Source organism: Echinops telfairi, unplaced genomic scaffold (genome assembly GCF_000313985.2).
Source record: "Echinops telfairi isolate 266 unplaced genomic scaffold, ASM31398v2 ScPeMD7_12;HRSCAF=54, whole genome shotgun sequence".
Taxonomy (NCBI): domain Eukaryota; kingdom Metazoa; phylum Chordata; class Mammalia; order Afrosoricida; family Tenrecidae; genus Echinops; species Echinops telfairi.
In genome coordinates, this window is record NW_022103909.1 from 12891399 (window position 1) to 12897800 (window position 6402).

Here is a 6402-nt window from a genome sequence, read left to right on the forward strand (position 1 = left end):
TCCTGCCTCCAGTGAGCTATTTATCTCCTTAGCACCTCCAAATGAGGTCATCAAGCTGCGACCTGATTGACAGGCAAAACGCCACCTGTTCACTCTTAAGTCTCAGATTGACAACAGATTATGTAACTACTGCAGTCACCACATCTAATTCAGATTCCTTCAGACCACTGGTAAATATAAGAGGGGTAACCCCCCTAAACCAATGCTCATTTGCTTTTTTATGTGAGGGGGATAGTGCATTTGGAGTTCGTTCCACCTGGTCAGACTGTTAATCAAGCTTTCAGAATCTGATTTGTGGCAGACAGGGTACTGGTTTTGCCAGCAATGCACCTGCTCACACAGCCATTTCAATGAGCCAGCTTTGGGCAAAAAGCATCATACCTTTCTTGCCACCCACACCTTACTCACCTGACCTCACTCTGTGTGACTTCTTTTTGTATCTGTGGATGAAGAGGGACATGAAAGGACAGCAATTTGATTACATAGAAGAGGGGAAGAAATAAAAAATGAGGGAGGTGCTATCAGTCATGCAAATAGATGAGTTTAAAAGTGTTTCCAAGAATGGAATCACATTTTTGACAAACGTATTAAGTGTAATGGAGAGTACTTTGAAGGTGATAAGGTTGTTTTGTAAAAATATTTAAATACATAGCTTTGAAAAAATGTCTTGTTTTTGTTGGGTAGCCCTCGTATGTGTGCCAACCATTCCTGATGTGCAATCATTATGACATTTCAAACTTTCAATATTCTTACACCATTTCAGTGCTAACTTTAGAGAAAAGCTCTGGGTACCGGCGCTCACATTGACCTTTAGTTCCTATTTTAAAAATAAAGCAACACTTAGGCTTAAGGAATTTTCTGGAAAAACAGATGACTTCATTGAGTGTACATTTATTTAAAAAGCACAAGGCATGAATTTTGTATAATCAGCAGAAGGGGAAACCATCATTAGGAAAATGCATATTAATTAGCTAAAAAAAACCCAACTTCATTGTTCCTAATCCAAGCATGGGGATTATGTAAAAATGATGATGGCAAATAGCAAAGGAAACTTAACTACAGAATTGATTTTTCGTTCAAAAAGAGTTGCTTTTTAGTTGTAAACAACAACAACAAATGAAACCCCATGGCTTAAGAATTTTACACCCCCATTTCTGTTGTCCTCAGACAAGTGGTTCTCATTTTCACAAGAAGCTCTCTTTCTGAACCTTATGTAAATAGCAGGGATTGGGGAAGCAAGCTTGAAGAAGGCTGAGAAGAGTCTGTACATGCCCTGTTTCCAAAAAGGTGTTGGCATTGGGGGATGCTGAGAATGAAGCCAGAATTATCCCTAGTGGACAATTCTTTGCAATGTTGCCCACAATGTGATCACGAGGCAGACAGGCTTTGAAAGTGCTTCAGTGGTGGTTGTCATGGTTTTGTCTGTTTTTCTGGGTTGTGTGTGGCAATGGCATCCAGATGCCATTCTCTAGTTCTGTTTCTGAGTGCTGATGTATTTGCTAACCTCTATTGTGGCCATGTTATCTTGCACAAGCAGCACATGTCAAGCTGCCTACAAGGATGTCAGTCCAGGTCTCTTGGCTATATACAACACATGGAAGAACTCCAAAGTGCATCTATCTTCAGGCTTTATGCTTTCAAGTATTTGATTATTTTCAATAAATCATCTGAGAGGTACAGGCACATCACACAGCACTGTCAGCAACTACCTGATCTTTTTAGAAGGATGACTCAAATCTTTACCTGACACACAAAGTGTGATAGAACCCTATAGGGTGCAATGGTTAACTTGCTTGACTGATAACCAAAAGTTTTGGGAGTTAAAGTGCCCTCTTGGTAATGTGCTTTTGAAGAAAAATCAACCATGAAAAACTCTACAGAACACAGTTCTATTCTGATGTACATGAGGGCTTCATGAGTTGGAATTGACTGGCTGGCAACTGGTTTTTATTGGTTTTCCAATGGTCTATATGATAGAGCAGGAGTCCTGGTGGTGCTGTGGGCTAGGCAGCAGGCTGCTTACCACAAGGTCAGCAGTTCAAACCCATCAGCCTGTCTGCTCCTGTATAGATTTACAGTATCTGAAATACTCTCTAGGGCCATTCTGAGTCAGAACGGACTCGATGGCTGTGGGTTTGGGTTTTGATATGATAATCTGTTGATGCCAACTCTGTTTTCCTTTCATGAAAAGTTTTGGGAACACATACCTATTTTTCATACGCATCCTTTCTATTTGGTCTTGCCACCAAAGAAAAAAGACCCAAACTACTGCCATCCTGAGTAGATTCCGAGCCATAACAACCCTATAGGGCAGAGAGGACTGCCCATAGGGTTTCCAGTGTTTCCCTGGCTATGATCTTTATGGAAGCAGACTGTCACTAAGCAGCTGAGTGCTTTAGCCCTGTGCCACTAGGGTTCCTGTGTCTTGTTACCAGTTTGTATTACTAAACCATAATTATAAGGGAAATTCTCAGAGTCCTCAGATTGACTCTCAAAGAGTGCAAAGGGAAAGAATAAGGCATGTAAGTTAGTAGACAATTTTCCGAGCTTGATACAATTATCATCCCAAACACCAACTCTCAAAATGAACTGTGCCCCACACACATTTCCCAGCCTTCCCGAGAGACGTCAACATCATTTGGCGGGCATCAAAGCTGTGATTCTGCTGTGGCTAACAGTGATGAAAATGTGGCCTGGCTTTCTACTTTTCTAAACCTCACTTGGTGTTCAAATGTGGCAAATATAAAGTGACCAGACGTCCCACTTTTGGCGGGACAGTCCCGATTTTTGGCGTTTTAAAAAAGTCCCAATTTTTTGAAAGAATGTACGACAAGCTAGGGAACGGTCAATTTGATCCATATAGATAAAATTTTTAATCAAGAACACGCCCCCACCCCAGGTCAATAGTATCCCACTTTAAATCTGGTCACCTTAGGCAAATACTGACGTTTAACTGCATTCCTCTCCATAGAATGTAGTCAAGTAAACTCCTGCTAGTAATTCTATTTTTGATTATACACTATACTTTTTCCTTTTTTCTCTAAGTTTTTTTTTTTCAAATTACAGTTTCCAAAGTTTTAAAAATTTAACCTTAACACAATGACTAGTGACAATTGAGTTTCAGGGTCCTATGCCAGATAAGAACCACTAATTGTTCAGTGCTTTTATGTTAATTAAATTGTTTTTCCATTAGAAATTCCTGCTACTTACAAAGAATTACTCACATAACCTGCTGTTTGTTCCCACCTCTCCTTTTAGATTGCTATATTTTGAACCTCTTAATAAATCAACCTTAAGCCCCACCATACTATGGTTTGTTGTTCTCTCAAAATTCTAAGCTCTCCTGGAGTAAATTGGCAAACAATTCTATTTGATTTTATCCCTTCTAAATTTTAAAAAACTGAACATGGTATTTGGAAATTAAAACAACAACAACAACAAAGGAGCTACAAAAAGAGATGAAAATCTATTCCTTTAGCACCAGCTTCTTCGGGGAATTTCTCTAACATTCTTTCCCCTCTTTAGTATGCGTGTTGTAATCCATTTGTTTTCTTTTCACTGCTTGTCGGGGCTTCATTCTGGAACAGCACTCTTTCCATGATTATATTTCTGAATCCTCTGAGATCACTGACTAAATTGAGTAGAACATGTGCTGCTGTAAGATTTCATTGAAACATCTAAAGAATAGGAGATTCCGTTTCCTTATTTTTCTTTTAGTGCATAAACTGGTGACCGGACGACATCTTTATTTAAACGTTTTCTAACACACACTATTACTTAAATTTTGTATTTTTTTTCCTGCATGAGGCTACCAGTTATAATTTTTACTTTTACAGATTAATATAAGGGATGATTCCTAATGATGTAGTGGCTTTCTGCTCTGTCTGATTATTCAAAGTGTTCCTTGGTGAGTGTTCAGTTTTAGATCCAGCAGGGCAATAATTGGTGAGTATTTTAAGTGTTTACTTCAGTGATTTGAAATAACAGAATCATTACTAATACATTCTATCATTCTACCCGGCTCTTAATGCTCGCGTACTTGCCCTAAGTCAAAAGAACACACCAACTGGTAAAGGGAGAAGAAGGACAGATGTCTATGTAGCTACAGTAGCTGCAGCTAACAGAGGTAGAACAAAACCCACACAAAGCACCGCGTCAATTTTGTGCTCTTGAGTGCCCCATTCTTACAAGAATGATGGTGCGGCCTGTGAGGACTGTTATCAGAAAATGGCTTCAATCAGAAACAAGGACTTTATGTGTCACGAATGTGAAAACTATTAAGATATTAGTCTGAGTAGTTTGCTCACTATGGTTTGTAAACCACTCCTCTAGCCTGTGTAGAAAACCTGCTGAGAAGTCAGGTAGAGAGACACTAACTAGTGGGTGATGGTGTAAGGACTGGACAAGAAATACCCCACCAGAACCACTAACGACGCAGATATAAAATAGATTTTATCAAGAAGAAACAGGTAGTCTCTGACTTATGAGGAGGGCACATTTTGATGACTCCATGATAGGTTGGTTCCGACTGAAGTCAAGTGCCTGCATTCTATCAGCATTGGGCTGTGATCGGCATGGTCGGAGGTTTGAAACCCATCAGCAGCTCCGCTGGAAAGACTGGGCTTTCTACTCCAGTAAACAGTGGCAGCCTCAGAAGCCCACAGGGGTGCTGTTAGCCAGATGGACTGGATGGCAGTGAGTTTGTTTTGTTTTGATCCTTGAATTGTTAATAGATTCCTAGGAATCCTCTTCCGGAATTGACCAATGGCTTCTCTGTTTTGTGGATTGGCCCTTATTTCTTCCTCATTAAAATGGTCACGTTTATGCCAGCCAACCACTCCTTGAATTGCCTTCAAAATCCTCCTGTCATCCTTAATGATTGTCTAACAGCGCAGTGAGATACTCCTTCCTTCTGTGTTATTTCACTGGCTTTCAGTCTATTACCATGATCTTCATCTTCCTCACCTTTTTTTCATTAGAACTTTTAGGGCATTGCTTTATGCTAGATATATTGTTGGGCATGTACGCCATGAGGTTCTTACAGTTAGAAAAATGTGAATCACTTGGCTTCAAGTCAACAACTTAAGCATCGTATAGTATAAAACACTGAAAAAGCTCATGCTGTAAGGAGAGTTAGTAGTGCTGTGGGTTAGCCATTTGACTCCTAACCTAAAGGTAGTCAGTTCAAACTCACCAGCTGCTCCAAGGCAGAAAGATGAGGCTGTCTGCTCCTTTAAAGATTTACCTTCTGGGGAAGCCTAAATAGGGTCCCTAAGAGTTGGAATTGGTTCAATAGAAGCAGGCTTGGGTTTTGTTTACAGGCCTGGTCTACAATCCGGTAAGTGTCAGTGTTGTGGCTATAAGGTCAGAATCACTCATGATGGTGCAGTGTAGTTCATTTATTATCTTGTTTGAGGTGAACACTGTGCAACTCTCTACCTGTCCTGCCTCCCGGAGACCGACTTCACTGTATGTCAATCCCTAGCTTATTATACGGCAGTGTTTGGAACCTAATGTTTGAATCCTAACATTTCACATCTGTGAGAGAACATCCGAAAATAATAACAGCAAATCACACACTGCAAGACCACATGCAGTACCCATTGCTATCAATAAGGTGTAAAAAAAAAAGAAGTTTATTAAAATACATTGTAATTCAGTGGCTACCTGTACTAAGAAGCAGAGAAATAGTAGAATGCATGCAACCTTTGAAACCCGCATCATCTCATGGTTTGTGCTGGCCATAGGTGAATAGCAAGCACCACGGTCAACACTGCAGAGAGGAACTCTGGACCCTGGGTGCTGTGCACACATTCAGAGGGTGGAGAAAGCAGGTTCAGTCTATGCCATCTGTATCTCCAGGGGCTGCCTGGTCTGAGATGTGTCCTTAATTTGAAAGAGAGCCTTTGAAATCCAGTGACTTATGTCAGCCTGGTGTTTTCTTGAGCTAAGAGCTGCAGATCCAGCTCTCTTCTATTTATTTCTCTCAATTAAAAAAATCTAGCTGTTGTAAAAAAATATACACAGCAGAATATGTACCCATTAATCAATTTCTACATGTATAATTTAATACCATGGATTACAATCTTCACGTTGTATCTCATTTTAGCTATCTCTTGCCATATGGTTTCATTATCTTTGACTTAGACTCACTGCCCCCTAAAGTTTTGATTTATGGCTTTAGATCTACTGTTGACTATTTGATCTCACAAGGTATTTTAAAATTTTAAGTTTTAATTACATATAATTCAAACATATTGAAAAGAGTTGTACAATCATCACTACAATCAATATTAGAACATTTCCCCTTTTTTGTACTTGTAAGCTTTGCATTTTCCCACAACCCCAAGAAACTATCAATCCAATTACTGTCTCTATAGATTAACCTATCCTGGATTTCAT